Raw genomic sequence first — 12,570 nt, forward strand, 5'->3', positions numbered from 1 at the left:
GGAAGGTGATGGTATCACTGCCTTGTGTCAAAGTTTGAACTTTATGCGAGCACAGTGTCTCACTAATGAGTTTGCCAAGTGATGGGAGTCACCAGAACCAAGGCATCTTTTTCTTCTTTTAGCATCTTCACTGGATTCTGCCTATTTTGTGAGTAGGATATAGAGATAGGTATCTGTAAGAGTATCTATAAATACATAATAAACATACATCTAAGCCCTTTTATCCCTTTTCCTGTTTCATATCAGTCCTTAAAGGGCTGCAGTTGGACAGAATATTCAGGATTTTTTTGGATTGGAGGGAGTTACGCTGGGAGCCACTTACACTGATGACCATAGAGCACTTGCCTGAAGCCAGGCCAGAGTGCCTGCTGCTCTCTTTTCTCTGTAATGGTTGAAAAGCAAGGAACTGGCTTAAAGTTGAGGGACCATGCATGGGTACTAAAGGCAAATAAAATAACAAATACACACAAAATAACAGTGTTGAGCTATTTTGTGATCTGTGGGCCAAGGTGAGTCTTCATTTCTGCCACAAGGTATGTAGTGCAGTATATTCCAACAAATAGATAATGCTTTTACTTTTGGACAAGTGATTATTTGTGTTAAATATCTTGTGTAAGTCTTGTGTTCTCCAGTGATTTCTATGTAAATGAGAAGAAAGTCTTAAACAAATTAATACCCAAGAGAAAGTATTACAGAGATAGTAATTTACTATAAACTTCTAACTTTTTAGATGCCTTTTATACTTTTATTTGCTGCCATTGGGATTTCTGATGAGAAAAGGGGTTGGTTACCTGCTACACAGCACTACAAGAAAAGTAATTTGAGATTTTTTCAGAGAAGTGGGAGAACTCGGAGTATTGTGTTTGTATGTGCACTGATAACTTTAGTATACGACAAAGGAAGTAACGTTCAGGGAGTCAATGTTTTATTACATATTTCAGAGTGTAGGTAACTTTTATCACCATATGATATGTGCATAAGTTAATAGCAAACTCACAGTTAGAATCTGTCCTTGGCATGATGTTTTTTTGAGAGACATTCACCACACTGAAACAGTTCCTTTTGAGATCTTGTCCTGTTTACTGAGCAGTCGTGTTCCATAAACCCTGACAGCTTCTGTGGGATCCTGAGCAAGACTGCATCATGCAGGACAGTAGTAGATGTGGATTAAGGTAACTGGGTGGTCAGAATGACCTCATGTCTCCTCATGCTGTTACTAATTTGAGTTGGTCAGAACAGCTTGGGCTTCATCGAGAGGGTGGAGAGGGGATTTCTGAGATCTGTGTGCAGGGGTGCACCAACCACAAGCTGATGTGGTGGGCGAGCACTAAGGCTGAGCCTAGGACATGGGACAGCCCTTGTTCTCATTGGAGAGCACCACGGAGTTGTTTCCTCCACCTCGCTCTCTCAAAAACCAGGATCGTTTTCCCAGAGAGTTCAGCATCAATTTTTCTTGAACCCAGGGGAAAAATGCAAGATATGGAATGCTGGACAGGAAAACTTCTGGCTTATAGTGAAGGTAATTCACTTGTGCAGTCACAGCAGCAGGCAGTCACTAAGCACTCAGACATGCTCCAACGTTTGAGTGCAAACTGTAATTATAATCGGTATAAATGAAGAGATTTTGACTGTAAACAATTTATTCATTGCTATTCTTTCCTGACTGGTTAGTTCCTAATTTGGAACAAATCTCCCTTTACCCAAGGCCCCCAGCACTCCTCTGCTGCTGGAGAAAACAGAAAAAAAACCATTTCAGGTCTGGATTGGTAGTATCCTTTGTTAGAGAAATGGCTTTGTTCTGGAAATCAAAATGATGTAGGTGTGATTACCTCTGTGTGTGGAGATTTGTCTTCAGCATTAGGCAGATGGTGTTCAAATAAATGTTGAGTCAGGCTTCTGCATTTTTCTCACAAATTTCTCACATCTTTATTCTTCACTTTGTGCAACTGCTTCTGCAGCTTGGAACCAAATCTTCATTTTAATGCTCTTTTTTTTTTGTGTTTCTGTCACTGCTTCATCCACATCTTTCAGCTTTAATGTCACAACAGTATGTGGATCAGTTACACTGATTAAAAAAAAAAAGAGAATTAATATAAAGGCCAGACACCTTCATTAAGCAAAGTAGGGAGAATAATATATATAATTCTGCTTATCATATACTCTAATTACTCTAATATAATATATTAACCAACTAATTATTTTAAAATATTATTAATTGCCTTGAAATTGTTAGCTACTACCGTTAATAGCCGATTAGAGCTACTTACTTTTGAAAGTTACTTCCTGATAATGATCAAATTTTGGACAATCACACAATACTTATCCACGTTTGCTGTCTTTCTGTTTATTCCATTTCATAATCTGTAATTCATTTTCTTCCCCTCCATAAAAGAGAAGGGCAGATAGAGGAATGCACATTCTATGGAAGATGTTTATATTGGATGAAATTGGAGCAAAAAACATTTTTCTCCTTTTTGATACTTTGAGCGTGCAAATATTCTCAGTAATGTTTATTTACAATGGACTGTAAGCCTATCTGCTCATTGCTCTGAGCATCACTCTTTGCACTGTGCCTGTATTCCACTGCCAGGGAGTATGACTGATACAGCACAACATCTGAGTTATTCCTGTAGTTGTTTTTCCATCTACTGTTCACGTTCTCATAGCAGTAATTACAGTTACCACATATCTGTTTGTTAAGCTCCAGTTCTGCAAACTGTTCTCCTGGTTTAATTTTACTCCTTTTACTTAAACTTCTGCATTTTCTTTTACTATTGTAAATTAACATATAGGTCATTGAATGGCTGGAATGAGATGGGGGGCTAGAAAAACCTTTTCTCTCTTTGGCAATAGAGAAGGGCATGCATAGTAATCCCCAATTGTGACCAAATGCTCTTTTAACTATGCTGTGTAGATTACCTTGTCAAGGCTCCATGTTTACAGAGCACTGTGGAAAATGAATGAACGACAGCAGAAATACAGATTGTTTGGTCATTATCGCCCTTGTTGTTGTGCTTGTTTTGAGCAGCAGGATGTAACCTCTGCCTGAAAAAAAGAACGTGGGAAATCCAGCATTATCCCAGTCCTGCATGTGACAGACTGTGATCCTTGTTTAGCCTGTCCTCTCTGTAATTAATCTGGTTGAGATCCCCTCAAATCCTAAGGAACTTAGAGCTTACTGCGCTTCTAACCCTCTCTGGGCCCCTTGGAGCACTCTACTTTTCATTTCCAGTCACTCTCTCTCACAGCAAGCTGTCTCAGAGGTCCTATGTCTGGCAGATTCCTAGGGAGCAAATCAGATTTAGCAGAAACCCATAAGCAGATGGTATATCCATAGCCCGATCTTGTCTTGACTGATATGGGAGGCTGGAACTTAATGATCCTTGAGGTCCCTCCAACTCAAGCCATTGTGTTTCCACTTACAGTTAGGCTGGTTATGACCCATTAACAGTTGTCTCATTATGTTCACTAAAATTAAAATGAAATTTTGAATTAAAACTGTTCCTACTATTACTGAGTGGGATATAAACCATACCTTGCTAATCTTTGAAGAGGTTCATAAGGAAGTGGGTGAGCTAGCTGCTATACTTGCATTTATAGCAGATTTTTGATGAAATCCTGTGTTTAGGGCTTCTCTTTCTTTCTTGTTCTTGGATACTACAAGTATATCTCATATACTACTAGTATATGCTACTATCTGCTGACCAATCAACAAATGATCATCTGATCCAACTGACTGAGCTCCCCCCCCCCCCCCGGGGAAAATATGTTTTTAAAAAAAAAACAAAACTCACCCAATTGAAGAAAAAAGTCTCCTAAAATAATTGAATGATACCAAAAGGAAGAAAAGCTGTGTGACTCATCAAGCTCCAGCTGGAAACTCTCTGTCCTGAGGGAAAACAAGTCTGCCTTTATACAAAATACAATATTAGAGGAGGTGTTCTTTAAGAAGAGACAGAGGGAACTTCTATTAGGTTTTGACTGCCAGTGACATGTTAGGAAAATTACAGACTACTGAGAATTTTTATTTAAAAAAAATTTTGCTACTTGAGACATCATAATTTTTTGGCTAGTATAGGATTTTTTTTAGCTTTTAAGATCAGAAGAGATGACTGTAATCATCTGCTCTAACCCTATGAATAAAATGAGCTGTAGCAATTCACAAAATTCTTCAAGCCACAAGCTGGAGTGTGGGTTTTGGAGAAGTGCCCAGTCTTGAAAAGCAGAGTATCTCAAAAACAAAAATAAAGTATCAGAATAAGATGTCTTGACAATATTTGACATCTGTATTTTAAGTGCCAAGGAAAGGCTAAGAGATCTTTACAAGGCCTCATCTATTGTTCTTATGTTTGTTTGTTCATATAATTGTTCAAAAGAGCGGTGACTTTGCTTGGCAGCATTTAAAGAAAAGTGCAGGAAACATGATAACCACCTTCAAGAGATTTTTTTCCCCTGTGTAATATTACCTGAAGTAGTTGCCTCGGCCCTGACTTTTACCCCTTCTCTGAGATGTGCTCATTTCCTTTTCTTAACTTCAGGGACCCACAGGAGAATTTACATCAGGCACTGCATTGCAAGCTTTAAAGAAATTGTAGTGAAAGTTGAAACTCCTGCATGCTTCATATTTAGTTTAATTTGGAAGTCAAGAATGCATTTACCAAACTTAAACATGTTGTTAAGGAAACCTAAATAGCATAGAGTTCCTATGGAATTGTAACAGAGGCTTACATGGAGATATGACTGAGGCTGGCACCATAATTTTATGGGAGTTCTGAAATGGCTGAAGGGGTAAAGCTGTAAAAACAAATAGCAAACAACTCCTTCCACCTATGCCCAAATTCCCATGTGAGCAGAAGCACCACTAACTGCAGTGTTGTCTGTCTTTTGGTGGTATGCATTTGCCTGTTTTATTGTTGTTGTTGTCTTTTTTTTCCCATAGAAAGTTTAATGTGGTTAAAGAGTTAGTCTGCTTTATGAGAATAAGTTGGGCCTGTAGCTGTTATGCTGCTTCACAGGAAAAATGTCTGTGTATTACGAAGAGTAGCCGTCTTATTTTCTGCATGTTTCTGAGTGATAGGTAAGGATTTTTATAGTGTGTGACTCCATAATGGTCTGTCCCCTGTTTTGTAAGCTTCCAAACTTTAGTATGACATTTAGGGTTTGTTTTTCTCTTTCCTTTCTCTAATGCAGTCTACCAACTCAGCCTGTGACATGTGCCAGGAAACAGGTGTATTCAGTATGCTAACAAAACCACATTTCAAAGAAAGAAAATCCACATTCCGCAAACTATTTGCTTTCAACAAAAGCAGTGGTATATTACAGATATAGGATTGTGGAGACCAGAAAACATTTTTGTTCAGTTCCCATTGAGCTCCTGTCTACAGGTATGCAGCTTTAGTGCAAGTCCTCGGGTTATATAGCTGATTTTCTTTGCTTTTTGCACATAGGATAGCCCACTCAACATTGTTTCTACTCTCAAATACTTATGATTAATGATTCTGACTATTTTATCTTTACTGTTCTGAGATGACTTACTCTTGATTTGCATTAAAGTCAGTGGGACTTATTTTAAGGAACAGTGATTCCTTTTAGAAAATATCATCAATGTGCCCAACATTTCAGTTAATGAAACCCAGATTTCTATATGGTGCCTGTAGTTGATCATAGCCTTTCTTTATAAGCTGTACAGTGTTCTTTGGACCAAAGTGAGAATAAATAGCACTTTAAAAGCAGACAGCATCACTTTGCATGCTTGAAAAGTACATATAGCTGGAGAGTAACTGGAGAAAGACTGACCACCAGGCTTTCCACAGATCTGATCTACCTTAAAGAATTTCCAGTGTTTGTGATTTCTCTGCAAGACCTCCCTGATGAGCATGTTTGTGTGGTTTGCAAAGCATAGGTGGTATCCTTGTACATGTAATTGCCTTGCTTTCCATGCACGGCAGACACACGTAGTATGAGTGGCTAGACTGTAACTGTCATGACCAACAACAACCCCATTGAAAAAGGGAGATTCACCCCTTCCACGTTTATTTGTAGTATAAAAGGGAGAATGGTGGCAGTGGTAGAAGATGGGTTATGTAGTTCCTTCATTTTTAACTTAGCATTTTAAGTTTTCTGAAGGGCTCTGTGGGTTACAGCAGAACTGATATTTTTAGAATATTACAGATATCAGGCAAGATAATCCTGATATAAAGTAAAATAAGTGATTTCTAGACTTCACAGTGTGAGTTTGATATTTATCTGCACTGAGGCAAGAGTCCCTTCAGTACATTGATCTTGTCTAGGTAGAAAGACATCTCTGCTTTTGATGTCTTGTCTCACAACTCATTTAGTTGAACCATTAGAGGAAAAGAATTGTTTGTTGTAAGAATTTAGCATTTGCCATCCTTTAATTAAGAACTGACAGATCTCCCACCTACACATTCCAAAGTCGCTCTAAAAGTCTTGTTTTGCTTTGAATTTCCAGGAAAGAAATGAGGGAATAAAATGAAAGTTTTATATGCTATGCGTTTATAAACATCTGCACGTGAATACATAGGTCCTTCAGGCCACCAAAAGTTAAGGAGAACTTTCCTGAAGAAGTGAAACAGTTTTGTTTGCTATCTGTTATGTCTAGCTGTGAAAATGTTCCTAGGCATGACCCTATTTCTATCATTCTCATGTATAATCATAGTCAAGTCAGTGAAAAGTTCATGTAGAGAAGCAGTCATTTTTGTGGGTCAGGATTCAGGAACTGAATGCTGTGTTTTTGCAGTGGGCTCCTGATTTGCTTGGTAAGAACTGTTAGAGCTTGCTGCATACACTGTCCATCAAAATGCCATTATGCAGCTGAAGCTGAGTATTGAAGTTGGTTATATGTATTGTCACTTCATCCCATGGCAGCTGTTGCTGTACTGAGAGGCTGAAAAGCCTGTCATAAGGATGAAAACTAAACCTCTGCACAGGCTGCACCTAAAAATATGATGTACTACCTGTACAACCTACCAAAGGTTTACCCTCTTCTCTTGACACTTAAGATTGCCTAAGTTTATTTGCAAAGTGTGCAATTTGTTCTATAAAATGCTATTCTATCAGGCTTTCATTACGTTACCAGGCATATAATGACAAATGATCTCCTTGGTATCTAGTGCGTTATTATGAATGTTTTTATCAGCGAACAAAGCAAATAGGTTTCAAGTTAGCATTAAAGATACATGATTTTGAAATACCAAACAGTTTTCTCATGGTCCTGCTGATTCAATAGATTACCCATGGAAAGATTAATACAGGTATGATGTGACATCTTCTCTCTGACCACTACTAAAGCACAGTACTTCATACTGCTATCCTGCACCCATTTGTCAACTATATCTAATTGATTAGTCTACTGTAACATTTTTATTCGCCACATGAAGTTCCCTCCTCAGCAATCTCTCCCTCCTAAAATGTACATTAATCATTAATTACAAAATCAATGATAGAGATGGTCTGAACATATGCAATTGATCGCTTCCCTCTTCAGATTAGCATAACCTACCAATTCATTATGTGCAGTGAATAATATAGCTACTACTGTGAAATAGGGCAGGTCAATTGCTGTAAATTCCTTAACAAAATGTTGTGTCATGTGTCTTTTCATTCACCAAGTGTTTACTGTGTGCTTGGAGGGATCCATCTTTTCTGACATCTCCTAGCTTACAGCAAAGAAATGATCAGAAATGTAGGCAGCAAAGCACTCAGATGTTGAAAGACAGAGGTCCTTCTGAAAGCTTTACTGATTAAACTGTGAGCTGCATATTGCTGAGACTGCAGCTATGAGTCAGATATTTAAGATAGGATCAAAAATGTTGGTTCAATGTTTCTTGCATGAGAAAGATGATGGGAATTTAGGCCTTGGTGTGCATACTTTCTTGTATTTTTGCATATTTAAACAGTGAAATTTCCCATATATTTTTTCATTCTATGCTGTGCTAAGATTAGGATCTTCCCTATCTCTTTTCTCAAGGAAACAAGCTTTTCAAGTGTGCTTTCCAAAATAACTTCAGTAGTCTTTCAGTAGCTACCTCTTACTGCTTAATAACCAGATCAGTTATGAAGGAGAGAGAACACTGCCTGTAAGAGTCAGCAAAAGGAGCTGATGTTAAATAAGTTTTCCTTTCATATGTTAAAGAAAGGATGACTTCTGCTTTTTTTTTTTTTTTTTTTTTTTTCTTCTCTTAATATCGTTGTCTATTTAGTACCTTCCAGGAGTTTCACTGAAATTAATTGGACACGTAGGGGAATAGAAAAGTGGACAACAGGAATAAGGTTTACACTTGTCAGCCTAAAAAATCTGATTTATACTGAATGAAATATAATCACAAACTTCACATACTTATAACAGGAATCACTGTCATGAAAGATGACTTAGCTGTTTGGAAATGCATGCTTACAATTTCCGTAAACATTAGTAGAGATTTTATTGGATTTTTAGAAGAAGTAAAATAAATAAAAATAATTCCCAATTAATTCACTTCAGGAAGGCTATTCACTTCAGCAGGATTTGGGCCAGGCCCCAAGTGATTCAACTGACTTTGTTCTAGTATTTCTAAAAACATGTCCTGTAACTTTAAAGTGGGGTTATGAAAATTAAGGTATGACTACAACTGAAAATATGGTATTTAAAATATTTAATTTATAATATCTTTATTTTTTAAAAAATCTGTAAGAAATAAAGTAGGAAGGATATCTTAATCAGGAATCATACTAATTTTTACAACAAAAGTCAAGCTAGTCTATGAAAGAAAGAATAATCATAATCTTATTTGTTGTCAGTCAGGCATAGGACAAGGGGGAACTGATTTAAACTAAAAAAGGGGAGATTTAGATCAGATGTTAGGAAGAAATTCTATTCAGAGTGTGGTGAGGCACTGTCATTGCTGCCCAGAGAGCTGTACATCCCTGGAGGTGTTCAAGGCCAGGTTGGATGGAGTCCTGGGCAGCCTGAGATGGAGGAAGGCAAACAGTCCATTGCAGGGTGTTGGAATTAGAACATATTTGAGGTCCCTTCCAACCCAAGCCACTCTATGAAATTGCAGTAAAATTACCTGCATGCTAGAGGTCCGCAGAATACAGATATGTACCTGAAACCAAATATCTCTTATTTTGTATGTTGAGAAATTTGTTGTCTGATTTTAATAGCAATACTGAATTGCTCTTTGAGCTAATGCTGCAATACTCCAACGTCATTACCAATATGTTGGTTTTTTTTAGACCTAGGTAAAGAAAATCACTGCAGCCTCTTGCTCTTCATATGTACATTCTGAGTCAGATATTTCTCTCCAGAAAACCTTGTGAAAGGATTCATTGGTAAAGATCCAATTGCAAAATCTTAGTCTAAAGTAGTGGTGGTTTCTTTCAACACAGAAAATAAGTGCAAAGTGCATGCAAGCTTTAAGTCTGTACTGGTAGTGCTACCTCCCTGTCATATATTTTCACTTGTCAAATATTACTTTTTTCAGCATTACTTTTCACTTTCCATATTATGAAGTTTATCTATGTTTGTTATCTCTTCAGTAATCTGACAGATTTTATTTTCTGGTAGCCAAAATTTCATGGTATCTCTGCAATCTTTGCTAAAACCCCTTTGTTTCACCCTAATTTTACCAGTCTTATAGTGTGTTCATCAAATATTAGTAGCCATCTATCACATCTTTTCTGACTTAGCCAAACTTTATATACAACTCTTTCATTACAACACATGGAAAAAGGAAAGACAGATGAACCATATCTGATTATTTCTGCATGAATAAGGTTTTCTTAGTTAAACAGAGAACCTTTTTATGTGGGGAAAAAAAAAAACCACCAAAAAACATGCAGATTATTGGCCCGTGTAACTATATTTATGAAGTTTTCGAAAAGTTCATTATTGACTGACTTGTCTGTGTTGTAATGTTGTTGCATTTTATTATGTACATATGTACTTGGGAGCCTTGGTAAAATGCAGATTAATGAACCATTCTGATAAATATTTGCAAACAGCTTTAAACTGAGATGGTTGCTCTGGTCGCATAACCACTCATTCTTTTTATTTCAAAAAAGAAAATTCCATTGGAGTGCATCTCTATTTGAAAGTTGTCTTTTTTTTCTTCTTCTTTTTTTAAGGTTATAATTATCCTAGTAAGGTGCTAACAGCACTTCGGAGTCATTCTAGTGCTGTACATTGTGTGTTCCTAGGCTTTCAAATCTTTTGTTTTTAAATTAAAAGCTTAAAAAATATATATAGTAATTAAAAATTTAACGTATTTTAGTCCTGTATCTCGTTTTCTGAGTTTCAGTCTGGAGCAAAATTTTTGAAGTTATAAACCTTTGAAAATAGGGTTTTACCACTATTTTCAAAGTTTTATATTTTACAAATTATTATTATTTTTTTTTACAATCAAATTACCACTTTAGCTATAGTGATGCTAGCAAAGCAGTATAGTATACACCAGAAATAGAAAACAAGATTAGAGATGACATTTAGGACATGAGGAAAAATAACTGTGTTCTGTTCCTTTCCACAGCCTGAAAAAGACCTTCTGGTCTAAATATTATCTCTAATCCTATTTTCTATTCCTATCATATATTCAATTAACCTATTTTTAAATTATTATTGACACCAATTAGTCACATTTTCAAGTACCAAATCAAATTGTGTGCTCCCCAGCTACTGTTACCGTGATGGGGAAAGGGACACTGAGACTGGTCACTTTGTAATATTTCTGTATGAAAGACTCAGTCCTGAAGCTTGCTGGATCCTATCCCTACCAGCTGCAATGATAAATCCATTATAGGAAGTCTTTCACTTGCGCCAGAACAAGGAGCTGCAGGGTTGTGCTGATATGCAAACCATTTTTTCTAACGGCAAACTAAATGTTCACAATTAAATAGAATTATCCTGGAACCTCTGGAAGCCATAACTGGGATATTCTATTACTCACGAGCAATGATTTTCACAACCACTTCTGGAATAAGTCGTATCTTCCCTCACAGTTTAACCTCCAGCCAGGGATTTTTAACTGAGTCCTTGAATATATGAAGTAAAAATGTCACTGAACACTAAGAAATCATTCAGTATGTCTCTGTGGCCTTCACCACAATTCCTTGGTGTTAACATTATTGGAAAGGGCTCCCCACCATTGTGCTGCCCCATTTATGTTTGAGTTTGAGACTTGGTTTACCACTGTTGTGAAGAAAAGGTAACACCTAGATTGAGATTAGTGTGTCTAGCTAACCACTTACTGTACTCTTGCACTAGCTGAGAAACTCTTCAGACTTCATAGTACTACTCTAGCAGAGCCAGCTTCCTTCTGCTGGAAAGTGGGGGTGTCCCTCATACTTAACACTGTTGCTCTGAAGAAACACAGGAATCCTGGATGCCTGCAGCACAACTGTGAGGCCATTGACATGTGCATGTCTTGTAATGAGGAGACAGGAGTTGATGTGAAGCATGCAACTCTGCCAAGGCCTTGGTGGAAAGCAGACATTCACATACAAAGAGACTCAGTGTTTCCTCATAGAAGTAACTAAGCTCTCAAAGTAAGTTTTATAGTCCTCAGTGTTTAACTCTACTTCTTTCCTTAGTCAGCTTCCAACATGAAACTATTTCTGTTCAGCATTTCTTGCACTGCATCATGCACATTTGATGTCTACAGTGGTGCTACAGTATTGCTTTGCAAGGATCTTGCAAGCTCCAGTCAATGTGAAGTACAAAAGGGACAATAAAATTATTATTGAGGAACAAATGCAACTGCAATTACTTCTTGTACCCACCAGGATAATATCAGTAGGAAAAAAATATCCTTGGTAAGATCCGACAGAATAAATCTATCCTGTCTATATGACTGGAGGGATAAGGTAGAAAGTAGTACTATACTTGAACTGCATTTTCAGTACTTATCAATTCTTACTGCTGTAATAATAGTAGACAAAGCTGCAGGGAGCTACTGCCTGTTATCCAAGAAACATACACTTTCAAAGTCAGCAATGGAGGCGAATTAATTGCTGAAGCAACTGCTTGTGGAAGATGCTTTGTTCCAGTGTTGTGAAAGCTGATATTAATGTAGAGATAAGTGTAGCCTAGTCTGTTCCATAGATTATAATAATGTATATTTTGTTTGTATAAACAGTGTCTTCTTGGCAGATCTTCTTCTGCAGCCAACAGATTTAGCTACTAAATGGTCATGGAAATATGATTTGAATTGCTCTCCATACTGCTGGTAAGTGGCCAGGAAAACAATTCATATCTACTATAATCAATGATGTAGTTTCTGTGGAAAAGAAATAGGAAAACTTGTTGATTTGTGTAGATGTTTTGGATTTTAATGTTCAGAAAAAGAGATGAATAACAGTTACTCTCTAATGATACATTTTAAAGCCTATTCTGAATTTCATAGAAAACCTGGAATATGAATGATTTGATAAATTTTCATGCTTATTTTTCAATGGGATTTTGACTTCATTATGTGCACAATACCTTACTCAACTTCACTGTGCTGTTTATAGATATAGGAAAATGTCTTTAATTCTTAGGAAATACAAATGCTCTTTTTAAAATGTTTTTTC

At 36.9% G+C, this 12,570-nt stretch overlaps 1 protein-coding gene across 10 annotated transcripts in view; it reads left to right on the forward strand.

Moving 5' to 3' along the window:
* Positions 1-12,570, forward strand: part of IRS1 (insulin receptor substrate 1) — a 301,946-nt gene that overhangs the window by 274,550 nt on the left and 14,826 nt on the right. For 9 of the 10 annotated variants that reach the window (XR_006180410.1, XR_006180411.1, XR_006180419.1 and 6 more), the window contains one exon: positions 12,135-12,224. The exons of the other annotated variant lie outside the window; for it this stretch is intronic. The gene's annotated coding sequence lies outside the window, so the exon portion shown is untranslated. The remainder of the gene's footprint in view (positions 1-12,134; positions 12,225-12,570) is intronic. 10 annotated transcript variants of the gene reach the window in all.

Source organism: Lagopus leucura, unplaced genomic scaffold (assembly GCF_019238085.1).
Source record: "Lagopus leucura isolate 7727_CA_CO unplaced genomic scaffold, USGS_WTPT01 Super-Scaffold_100021, whole genome shotgun sequence".
Taxonomy (NCBI): domain Eukaryota; kingdom Metazoa; phylum Chordata; class Aves; order Galliformes; family Phasianidae; genus Lagopus; species Lagopus leucura.